The sequence below is a fragment of the Meriones unguiculatus genome, chromosome X, assembly GCF_030254825.1.
Source record: "Meriones unguiculatus strain TT.TT164.6M chromosome X, Bangor_MerUng_6.1, whole genome shotgun sequence".
In the NCBI taxonomy this organism is placed as follows: Eukaryota; Metazoa; Chordata; class Mammalia; order Rodentia; family Muridae; genus Meriones; species Meriones unguiculatus.
The window spans coordinates 93,895,388-93,908,486 of NC_083369.1; positions in this window are offsets into that span (position 1 = coordinate 93,895,388).

A 13,099-nucleotide genomic window follows, 5' to 3' on the forward strand; every position below is an offset into this window, starting at 1 on the left:
TTTAGGGGGTCTTCCCAAGTTCCAGTACACAAATGGTCCTTCATCTACTATGAAATATAATCAAACTTAACAAGTTGTCTATGTGGCCTACAAACTCAGGGTACACCCAAACGCCTCCACTGACGACCTTGCCTTCTGTCCTTTATGTCTTCTCCAAGGCACCCCAGGATGGCTCAAGAGGAAGGCACTTTGTGAGGGAAGCCCTTAGAGCTGACTTGGGCTCCTGAAGGAAGAGAGGCCCTTTCTCTGAATATTTTCTCTCTTAAGTTGGCTGGAGACAGTCAACAGCCAGCTGGGGCTTTGAGAGCAGAGTGAAACATGCCTGCCAAGAAGCACCTGAGGATAGCCTCTGTGAGGAAACCCAGGCAGCTGGACAGACCTCTGGCAGGCAGCAACAAGCAATGCTCACCTTCCCCATCTTGGGTTCTGGCCAGAGCACCCACTGTGGCTGGGAGAGACTGTGGTCCCAGGCAGACCCCAGCAAACAGCCCCCAGCCTTCCATTCAGCTGCCTCATGTTTGTTTTCACAGCTGTTTCTCCCACCAGGCTGTTCCAGTGAGCAAAGGAATCTGTTTATCTGAGAAAAAGAATGTGGCAGAAAGGCAGGAGGCGCCTGGAGCAGCCCAGGCAGCCTTGGCGGCTTCAGACTTCCTCATACTCCTCCAGCCACACTCTGGGGAGTAACCCAAGACTCCCGGATGTCCAGGTCACCAGCTCAGAAACACCCGCCTCACCTTCACCCATGCTTATCAGGGACTCTCCTTTACATACCAGGAATTTGGTTAGCATCCTGAGAACAGATGCCGGGCACAAGGGCAGAGCACCCACCGACCCACACAAACACACATGCACACACACACACATGCACACACACACACACACACACACACACACACACACACACACAAGAAGGGGGGTATCCTCTGGAAAAGAATTCAGTGAGCTATATATGTGAGGACAGAACTCACAGTACTGAAAACTAGAAACTAGTCTATAGCCAGGACAGCCGTGAAGTGGGGGTAGAACGCAGGAGCACAAATAACCCCAGTGGACCCTACCTTTGGCCCAGCTTCAAGGCTTGGAACAGCTTTTCTTGGTGCCAAAAGAAGTGGAGCTGGGCCCAGGTACTATGAAGGCCATCAGACAAACAGGAGGTCCAGCCACAGCACCCGAGAGGCCTGTCAACCTTGTCCTAGAGCACTATGGTCATCCCAGGCAGGGATGGACCAAGTTACCCTCATTTGTGGGCTTGAGGCCACATGAGATTCCAAAAGAAGGCTCCCATCTTTCTAGGCGCCATCTTTCTCACTTATCTCAGGCTGACATCAAACTTAAGAGTGTGGAGGATGAGTGTTAACTTCTGGTCCTCCTGCCTCTCCCTGCACATGGTGCTACACACAATTTTATTTGGTACTGGGGCTCAAACTCTGGCCTTCCTGCATGTTGAGCAAACATTTGCTACATACCCAGTCTCTCCAGGAACACCAGACACCCCACCTCTGCTCCTATTCACCCTGCTGCCAATTGTCTGGAGTGACCAAGTGTGGGCTGGGACTATGGTGTAAGGGAGCCCTAACTTTTGGAACAACTTTCTGGGTTTTATCAGGCCCCCATCCTTAACTGGCCTGATTGTGTTTGGAAACTGCGATTGTGGTCTGGCTTGAGTTGAGCCTCTCAAGTGTGCCATACAAGTATGGCACAACACCATTAATATTAATTTTAAAAAATCCTCTCTCCAGTTGTTTCTAATCATTAATAATCTGGATGTGACTGAGTCACACTCCCACCCACACCCCACACCCCACCCCCCACCCACACACACACACACACACTCACACACTGTCAGGCACCTCTTCACATATTGTGCTTACATACTGAGCTTCTAAATGGCTCTAGGCTTGCCCAAGTTCATACAGTGAAAGTGACCAGGAGAAGATGTTTGGGGCTGGACCTTCCCAGGAGAGACACGTATCACAGATCCATCAAGGATTTGGGGACTGTGATTTATTCAAGAGTGAGGCAGGATGATGATTTGTGTTGTCAACTTCACAGGATCTAAACCCATCATTTAGTCATATCTGAAAGGAATTATGTAGGTCAGTTAAGCCTCTGTACATTCTGGGAGTGGGGTATCTTGGTCAGCTTAATTGAGGCAGGAAGATATACCCACTGTGGGTGGCATCATTCTCTGGATTGACCAGAATAAAAATGGGGAAAGTAAGCTGGGTACCAGCAAGCATCCATCACATTCTGTTTCCTGATTAAGGCTACAAGGTGAACAGCTGCTCCAAACTACTGCTGCTTTGATTTCCACGATGTGATGGGCTGTATCCATGGACTGTGAACCAAAATATACCCTTTCCCCCTTAAGTTGCTTTTGTCGGAATAATTTATCACAGCAACAGCAAAAGAAAATAAGACAGGCAGTGAGCAGGGAAAGAAAGCAACAGGCAAATGGGCATTATCAGGCCAGTCACCAGAGCGAGACACTGGGTGTCTCAGTAACACAGCTGAGGTATGGAGAAGCTGAGGTAGCTTCCATCCATCATTACTTGGAAGATGCATCATGTGCATTGCCTGCAAGTTCTTGGGTTGGGGTTCTCAGGGACCCAAAGAAAGTTCTGGATCAGTGAGGGCCAAAGGAATCGAGCTACAGTGGATACTGATACGTGCCTGTAATCTGAGCGTGTAGGAGGCAGGAACAGGAGGATTATGAATTCTAGGCCAGCCTGCGCTACACAGTAAGACTCTCTTTAAATTTAAAAAGAAAGAAAGAATTAGTATACAAAGTTTTGCAGCACTGCCACCATCTAACTCTACATTTATCATACACTTGCTCTCCAAGCTCCTCATGACTGATATAATCTACTTACCTGTCTCTACTAGATTTGCCTTTTATGAACATTTCACATAGACTCACACAGCATGTGGACTCTTGACTGATTTCTTTCATGAAGCATGGTGTGTGTGTGTGTGTGTGTGTGTGTGTGTGTGTGTGTGTGTGTCCATATATGCAGGTATGGAGGCCAGAAGCTGACACTCTGTGTCTTTCTCTATTCCTCTCCATGTTAGTTTTAAGACAGAGTCTCTCACTGAATCTGCAGTTGGTTGTTTTGGCTAAGCTTGCTGGCCAGTGAACCTCCAGGATCCTACTGTTTCTACTTCCTCCAGTACTGGGGTTACAGATGCTAGCTAGCCACCAGGTCCAGCTTTTAAATGAGGATTGGAGAATCTTGACTTAGGTCCTCATGTTTACACAATAGATGTTATACTAGCTTAGACATCTCCCCAGTCCCTAACATAAGGTTTATAAGGTCTATCCACATTATATAACAAATTAGTCATTCCTTTTTGTGGTTGAACAATATTCCATTGTGTGGACATAGCACGGTGTTTAAGCACTGATGGATATTTAGGTTGTCTCTGTGTTTGAGCTCTTAAGAACAGTAAAGCTATAAACATTTATATAAACTTCTTTTTTAAAAAGATTTACTTTTATTATTTTTAATTATTTGTATGGGGTGTAATTTAGGGTTCTGGAAGGCCTAGAATCTCCAGGAACTGGAGTTACAAGACAGTTGTGAGCTGCCATGTGGGTGCTGGGAATTAAACTTGGGTCCTCTGGAAAAGCAACCAGTGTTCTTAACTGCTGAGCCATCCCCCAGCCATGGGTAAAGTTTTTGTGTGGACTTGACTATATACCTGAACTGTATGGTGAGTCTGTATTTATCTTTTTTAAGAACCAAAGCCCTATATTCAATAATATCCATACCTTATTAGACTTTTACCAAGATATAGGATGGTTGGAATTTCTCCACATCCTCGTTCAGTTCCCCTCTCTTCCTCCCTCCTCTCTTTCTTACTTTCTTTCCTCTCTCCCTTTTGCTCCTTTCTTCCTCCATCCCTTCTTTCCTCTTTCTTCTTGCTTCCTTTCTTTCTTCTCCTCTTCCCCTCTCCCTCCCCTTTCTTCTTTCTTTCTCAGACCCTATGGGCATGAAGCCAGATCTCATTTTGGTTTTCATTTTTTGTTTGTGACTTTTTGGTTTTGTGTGGGCTTTGTTGTTGTGGGTTTTTGTTTTGTTTTGTTTTTGGTTTTGGTTTTTTTTTGTGAGACAGAGTCTCACTATGTAGCCCTACCTGCCCTGAAACATGCTATGTAGACTAGGCTGGCCTCAAACTCACAAAGTTTGCCTGCTTCTCCCTGCCTCCACACCTGACTCGTGTGTTTTCTTAATGATATCAAACATCTCTTTTTCTTGGTTTTGTTCAGAGTTTGTTTTTATCATGTAGCCCAAGCTGGCTTCAATTGTAATATGTAGTGAAAGATGGCCTTGAACTCCTGCCTCTACCTTCCCGAGTGTTGGAATTGCAGGTATGTGCCACCATGGACAGCTGTTACGGCACTTTTTAAATCATCGTAAATTCTACATACATTTGTTTTTACTGTGCTGTCTCAAATGCTGGATATCTTTATAGTTTTAGTAACTTTACATAAAATTGTATTTTGTGATTTTCTATTTGCTTAATATAGACGATAACACATTAAGATGCTATGCTCTTTTTGTGGATTATCTTTTGTATGTTTACCTTTTACCAATATTTTCTTATCAATTCAGATGAGCTCTTTCATAAAATAACTCTAACAGCCATATTTTTTGTATATAGGCTTGTGTCTTTTTTAATTTGGGAATTGTGGTTTGGTTTTTTGAGGAGGTTTTGGTGCTGTTGCTGCTGCTGCCCCTCTTCTTCTTCTTCTTCTTCTTCTTCTTCTTCTTCTTCTTCTTCTTCCTCTTCCTCTTCCTCTTCCTCTTCTTCTTTTGTGTTAGGTATTTTTCATTGTCTGTACAATTTACCTGAATTTTCTGTCTTTTGTTGCTGTTGTTTTTATTTTTGTTTTCCAAGAAATGGGGTTCCCTATGTAGCCCTGGCTGTCCTGGAATTCACTCTGTAGAGTAGGCTGGCCCCACATTCACCAAGATCTGCCTGCCTCTGCCTCCCAAGTGCTAGGATTAAAAGCCAATGTACCACCACTGCCTGGATATTTTCTATTTCCTGATTTCTCCTGTGACATCAAAACTCAAAATATCCTTCTGAAAGGGGGAAAGGCAGAACATGGATTTAAGATGTTATTCTTCAGAAGAAAATAGTCCTCCTAAGAAATCACACAATTTCTCCAGTGGATCTCTTTACATTGTTTTCTTCCAGGAGGTCTTCCTGGGAAAGGGAAGAGGGGGTTCATTTAGTGGTTCCATAAAGAATATGAGTTCTGGAATAAAACTGGACTTTAAACCCCAGCACTGACACTATGTGGGCAAATTACTTTATTCACTGAGCCTCAGTTTCCTCTTTTGAACAATAAGGTATAGCTGGAGAATAAAGCTTGAAGAGTCACCAAGATTAACATAAAAAAGCCAGTGGTAGCAGAAGAGTAGAACCCCATCAAAGAAATAAGAAAACAGGGCATGTGTGAGAAAAGCCTAAGCTCTCCAAGTGTGGGAAAAGGCAGGTGCTACATAAATGAGCTGTATAAAAAGTACTGTGATGTTCAGGGCCTGAGAGCTTTTGAGCTTCGTACATTCTCCAGGTTTTAGTCAACTTTACTCTTGGAAGTGCTTTTCTTTTTCTTAATCAACTATTTCTGTCACTATCTTTGTTTCCCTGGTCCAACTCTTTTCTATTTATTATTCTTTTTTTTTCTGTGCATGTATCCATACATGTGTGTTTGTGTATTTGTATGTATGTGTGCACATGCAAGAAAGCACATACTCTAACATACATGTAGAGGCCAGAGGACAAAGTGCTGGAGTTGGTTATCTCCTCCCACCATGTGGGTCCTGGGATCCAACTCAGACCCTCAGGCTTAGCAGCAGGCACTTTTTCCTGGCTGTGCCATCTCCCTGGCTCCTGGTCCACTTCTTTGTTCCTAGACAGAAGAACCTGGAAATGCACACAAGCGTCCTCTAGACTCTGATCTGCACCTATAACAGGGATGGCCCTCGTTCCAGGTAGGATTGTCAAAACTATCAAAATACATCCCAGGCATATCCTAGTTTACCATATTTAGGTAAAGCTATGGCAGTCAGATGAAAGGATGAGATAGGTGCCTTTTGGGCTTGCCTGAGAAAGGCTAAATTTTACAGGGGTTCTCACCCTGTGGGTTGCAACCTCTTTGGGGTTGCACAGCAGATATTTACATTACAATTCACAACAGTAGCAAACAGTACAGTTATGAAGTAGCAACAAAAATAGTTGTATGGTTGGGGGCCACCACAACACGAGGAACTGTATTAAAGGGTCACAGCCTTAGGAAGGTTGAGAGCCACTGGGCTAAAAAATGACCCTGTTTCAGCATGCAGGACCTGGTCCTCCAAACTGGGATGTAAGTTCAGCCTTTGATCATCTGCCAAGAGCAGGCATTGTCATCTTTGTTTTCCCAAACTAGGGATGAAAACAACCCCACTGGATTTGTCAGTCCGTTGCCACTGCCACTGAATGCTATCCTGTAACATATCCTGAGTCATAGGAGAAGAGTGGAGACTATATTTAAATACTCAAAACTGTTAGATAGTGCAGTCAAGTCCCCAGAAAGCTGGTTATCAGGGGCCAAAGAGAGGGGGAGGGAGGTGGCATCCTCAAGCTGAGTCCTCATGTCCAGGGAAAAGAAAAAGCAGCCGTGCTCACTTGTCTCAGAACAAAGCAAAATTCCAAAGCTTTATCTTAAAGTAGACCATCTTCTTTGCTAACCATGCCCACCACCTGCCAGGTACTTATATCTGGGATGCCTTGGCTCTAGAGAGATGGAGTTCAGCATGGCCCCAGCCATGCTAGGTCTAGCTGCCAGTCATCTTGTGAAACTAGGAGGGCAGGCAGCATTGCCCTTTTTTTTTACAGACAAAACAGCTGAAACCCCAAAAGTGGCTGTTCATATAGGACCCCCATTTTCAGCCTTCAGCAGCTCTTCCAACCTGTTAACACATCAGGATGCCCCTGCTGGAGCACTTGCCATCACAGGTCACTCGGGTTCTGGCTCACTGGAGCCAACACCTAGTTTTCATTAATGAGACTGTGGAGTTGGTGGCCACAGGCTTCGTACTGAGAGGCACAAAAACTTCTGCCCCTTATCACCCACCCCTGACTACATTCATAAAGAAATGCCTCCAGCAGCCGTGGGTGAACAGATTTGGATCTTTTCCCCTCCCCAAAGGAATCAGTCAATGACAGTGTATCTGAAAGGAGAGGGTTGACAGCCTGCAACTGCAGGGTCATTCACATGGATGTGAAGGTCTTGGGCAAGACAGAGCTAGCCCCGGTTTGAGGTTTGAGCGTGTGGGGTTAATTCAAAATTGCTTTGGGGAAGTCAGGTGTCGGGGGAAGGAGGTAGGTAGAGTGATTGCTTATCCACAGAACCATCAAGGTCTTGACTGTGTTAAAAACACAATCATTACTTCCAGGTAGTAATGTGTTTTAGGCAACATCTTCGGCTTCTGCTCAGCAATGCATGAGTCTTGGGGCTGTGGCCAGAGAAATGGCGAGCCATCGTATATTGAGCGAGTGATAATGGAATCCAGGAGGTGGAAATTACAAGTCGAAAAATAAAATCGATGCCCTGACTGTGAAATGACTGGTGAGGAGCTGTGAGGAGGTGGGTCCTCTGCTTGTTACAAGAGGGCCTCTATGACACTTGGAGGTTCAGAAGTTCCTTGTGGGCAGGGAGCGTATTTTAATCATGGGTAATCATATGATGTCAGGCTGGAACGGGCCTTAGAGAGCTTCCAGGCTTGGAATGGCAAATTGGTTTCATTTTGGTGCCAGCTCCAATCGGTTAGTGATGGCTGCTTTGGAGCACTGGACTGAGAAGGGTTCTGTGTCTCTGGGCTCCCACCACCATCAATTAGCTGTGCTTACCACAGGCAGGATGGCAGGGAGACAGCACTCTGCTCTAATTAGCCAACCCTGATGTAGTTCCACCTGCCCTACTGAAGAGGAGGCAAGAGCAGTTTCAATGCCCTGTGTCCCCAGCAACACCTCAGGGCATTCCCATCTCCTAACAGCCCTCTTCTACTAGGCTGGGGGGGAGGGAATCCATAAACAGTATCCAAGGGTTTATGAACTTGATGGAGGGAGCTGGCAAAGAATGTACCTTCAGTGTAACTAACCCCTAAATGAAACCAATCACTTCCTTCCATTTCACGCCTAAAGCATTGGTCCCTTCTGTGATGGTCACCAGCAGAAACCACAGCTATCCTCAGAGCACTTGGGAGTTGCTATCTCTAAAGATTGCCTCCACCCCCCACCAGTGTGAAATGATAGTAGTTATTAGATCTGCCACTAAATCTTGTTCTTTAATGTGTTAATGAAAAAGAACATCTATTACTGCCCAACAAAGTTGTTCTTTAATATTTGGATAACTGCATTTCAATCTAATTGGTTTCCTCTATAATCCTATTTTGTGAATGGAAATACACCAGTCTGAGAAGGGACCCACAGTCCTCCTCTGATTCTACAGGGTTGCACAGCTGACCAATGGTTAGAACCACAACAGCTCCACACCCAGGTGTGGTGGGGCCCTGACCAGCACAGGCATCATGTAGAAAAGTACACGAGGGCAGCAAGGGTGGCCTTTGGTACTTCAGGTTCTTTGCTGTGATTTGGTGGCAGCTGGTGGCTGAGACTGTGAGAATTGGCTGCTCTCCACTCTGGAGAGACAGCTGACCTCCGGGGCTCCCTGGGCTCAGATGCCCAGACGGTGACAGCTCTGGCCCCATGCCAGGCCTCCCTGGTTCGGCCTTCCACAGCAGTGATCAGTCTGGGTAACAAATGGGGCAACAGTGCAATGTTTGGCCTGGGCCTTCTTTCTCCTATGGCAACCCAACCTTAGGCCACTGCCCCCACCAAGACAATGAAAGGCTGCACATTCACAAGTTGTCTTTGTCCCCAGCCCTGCAAGCTTACTGCTCCAGCCTAGTGTTGGCTCCAGCTGCAGGGCTGGGGAGAAAGATAACTTGTGGATGTTTTGATTTCATTTCCAAAAATGCAAGGATTCTGTTACCATTCAGATAGATGCAGGCTATTAAGCCTAGACACCATCTCCAAAAATCACTTCCTCTCCCATCCTTCATCCCCATGTTCACTTTGCAAAGCAAGACACTGGCTGACCATGACCTCATGTGGCACAGTCCTGGGTCTAGAATCCAGGGCTTCAAGCCATCAGGCCAGCCCTTCCCTCCAATACTGTGAGGCCTCATAAATAATGTAAGAGTTGGTAACTCCAGCCCTCTGTCTTGGTAAGGACTGGTGAAACATAAAAACACAAGTTCTCCCGGTTCAAAGTCACCATCTTATGAAATGGAGAGATCCCACTGCAACTGCCCATTTCCAGCAGCTTCTGTACACGGCACATTGATGCTCTGTGACCAGCAGAGCCAGAAAGTCTATAGCAGAATTTACTTAAAGACTCTGAGAAATTCCAGGAGGGTGTTGGGGTAAAGAGTGGACCTCCTTGATTTCCTAGAAGTGTCACCAACGGTGCCAAAGGGTGCCTCACAGATGTAGCCTTCTGCCCTGCCTGAGGAATCTTCCCTACTGCCTTTGAAGTCAACAAGCCTTCCTGGGAAACAAGGTCCTTCAGTTAGTCCTCATGGAGTACACAGAGGTTTATTTCTTGCTCACTTCCCATTTCTGGCAGCCATTCTAAAAACAGCCTTTTACAAGGTAATTCATGAACCCAAGCTTCGGGTTTCTTCCATCCCTTAGAAATGGCACTGCCAACTTCAATAGGTGATTTTAAAGGTCAAAAGAGAACAGAAAGAGGAAATGGAGGAACCTGAAATGGGAGAAGTTTATGCTTCGACATCACTTCTCTCCACTTTCCATAGGCTAGAGCTATGCCATATGGCCCCAATCTAACTTCAAGACATCCTGGAAAATGTAGTCTAGCTAGAAACTCAAAAGGACAAGCAGATGCTTGGGATGAGAGCAGAATGTCCCTGTTACAGATTTCAGTGCCACACTATTAACCTAGTAAAAAATTCTTTGGGTTAAGCTGGGTGTGATGGCGCATGCCTTTAATCCCAACACTGAGGAGGCAGAGGCAAGGCAGAGCTCTGTGATTTTTCAGGCCAGCCTGGTCTATATAGCTAGAGAGAGTTCCAGGATAGCCAGGGCTACATAAGTCCTACCTAAAAAAAAAAAAAAAAAAAAAAAAAAACAAGTTTGGTTTCATTTGACAAACTAGTTCACGTCTCATGTGATATGGAAAAATGTTAGAAAGATATCAAAAGGTAGCTTCAAAAATCTAAAAGAGAGTTACCTAAGCAGGTTTGAAGGAAGCAGGATGAGAGAGCAGAAACTATAAGTGGCTTCTCACCCTGTGTGGCACCATAGATTTTGACTAATCTCCTTGGCTTGATTCATCCATTCAACAAATTACTGAGCCCTGTTTCTGTGTTGTGTTTGTCTTGCTATAACCAAATCCCTGACAGAAACTATTGGAGAGAGAAAGGCTTCTCCTGGCCCACACTTTCAGAAGTACAGTCCATGATGACAGGAAAGCATGACCAAGTTATGGTACTGGAAGTATTGTGTGTGTGTAAGGCTTCTTACATCACTGTGGGACTGCTAGACAGAAAACAGAGAGCTAGACCAGAAACAGAGCTCTCCCTGCTAGCAGGAATCACTTATCGTGACTCATCACACTGAGCACATCTGAAGAGAGGCTGCAGTGGGCACTTGTTACATGTCCTCTTGGTAACCAGTGACTACCAAAGGTGGTGATTCCAGCCGTGGTGGGACATGCCTGCAGTGCCACCACTTGGGAGGCAGAGGTGGTCAGAAAGCACATTCGAGGCCAGCCTGAGCTATGTATAATGAGACTTGGTCTCAAAAGGACAATGACACATTAATGATACTCAAGGAAAAATTCCAACCTTTTCACTATGGCTTACAAGGCTCCCCCAGCTTGACCCTGCCTGCTAAGCAGATCCCATATATACCTTCTCTACAAATGGCACCCTCTGATCCTGCCAAGTCAGCTCTTTCATTGAATCCTCCCAATGCAGTCCAGTCCCAAGAGTTTTACACTGGCCTGTCCCTTCACCTGACCACTCTTCCCTGCCCCCATCGATTTCACCTCGCTTAGTCTCTACTCAAAACCCCTTCCTAGGCAGGCACCGAAATGGTACACTGGTAATACTAGCCACCGGAAAGGCTGAGGGAGGAAGAGGCTGAGCTTGAGGCTAGTGTGAGACCCTAGCTTTAAAACAAAGCAGAATTGGGTGAGAGATGGTTCAGCAGTTAAAAGCAGTTGTTGCTCTTACAAAGGACCAGGATTCGGTCCCTAGCATCCACATGATGGCTCACAACCATTAGTAGCTTCACTTCAGAGGGATCCAATGCCTTATTCTGGCTTCCTCTGGTACTACATGCAAGGTGGCACAAATACATACATGCAGGCAAAACTCTCACACACATGAGATTTGTATGAAATTTAACAAGATCCTATCTCTAAAAATAATTCATTAAACTGGAGATGTAATTCAACAGTATGGCAACTACCTACCTAGCATGTGTAAAGCCATGATCCTTAGCTGACACACACATACAAGCCCTTCCCTAACCAGTGTGTCTTAAAGAGCCCCACATAGCTTTCCCATTGTTCAATTGCACTGAGACATCCATTCATTCCTGTTTGCTCTCTGGCCTCCTCGTTAAAGTGGAAGTATACTGAGAACAGGGCCTACCTTCTTCACCACTCAACCCTTATGCCTAAAACTGAGTCCAGAACATAGCACAAACTCAAGAAACACCGGAAACTGGGTGGTGGTAACACACACCTTTAATGCGAGCACGTGGGAGGCAGAAGCAGACAGATCTCTGTGAATCTGAGGCCAGCCTGGTCTACAGTGAGTTCCAGGGCAGCCAGTGCTACAGAGAAAAACCCTGTCTGGAAAGAAAGGAATACTGGTAAAAATAAATGGGTATGGCCACATCCAGCAGCCTCATAGGCACATGACTGAAATTGAGAGGAGGCACCTGAACACCTGGATAGGGCAGCTAGACTGAGCAGCTCATGCTCCTCCCCAAAATTCACCCCAGTTTCTGCCATAAGTCCTTTGTATATTTATGTTTATTATTATTTATTTATTTTTATTTTTCAAGACAAGGTTTCTCTGTGCAGCCTTGGCTATCCTGGTCTCAATTTGTAGACCAGGCTGGCCTTGAACTCACAGAGATCCACCTGCCTCTGCTTCCCTGAGTACTAGGATTACAGGCATGAGCCCCCACACCCAGCTTGTCATAAGCCCTCTTAATAGCCTCCAAACTAGCAGCTTGATGGTACCCTGTTTCCTGTGAACCCCTTCCTGTTACACAGGAGCTCTGGGATCTTGTGTGTCTGCCCCTATTGCCACCTATGACTCTATAATAAACAGACTGTTCTCTAAAACTCATCCTCTGTGGTCTGTCAATTTCATTCTTCAAGTTCTCAAGACAAGAACCTCTAGAACCCTAGCTCCCTGAGAAAGGCCCCATTGTTCTCAAAGACACCCCAATAGTCCTGTATTGCACACACACTAAATGCAGTTTTGTTTTTTTGTTTTTGTTTTTGTTTTTGAGACAGTGTCTTACTTTGTAGCTAGCCCTGGCTATGCTGGAACTCACTGTATAGATGGGACTGGCCAGAACTGCACAGAAATCCGCCAGCCTCTGAAATAAAAATAAAATAGTAATAATAAATGCACACAGAAACTCTTTGTTTAGAGTTTGGGCATGGTAATGTTCCAGAGAGCACCTGACACACAAGAGGCCTGAGCAATGAGAAGGGCTTGCCATGCTTCTAGGTTTGGTGAGGTTTTGGTGAGGTACCACCTAAGATGAGCACAGAAAGTAGCCAGGAAGACCTACTTGGCAGAAGCCCTAGGAAGAATTTAGCACGAACTTTACCAGTCAGACATTTGTAAGGACAGAGGATCAGGACAGTGGCATGAAGAGCTTAGCCAGCACAGTGGTTCTGTAGATCCTTGAGAACAGGGCTCAGAAAGTCTCTGACACACCCGAGCCCCACCTGGCCCCACCCCACCCCATTGCTGTCTCCCAGTAGGAC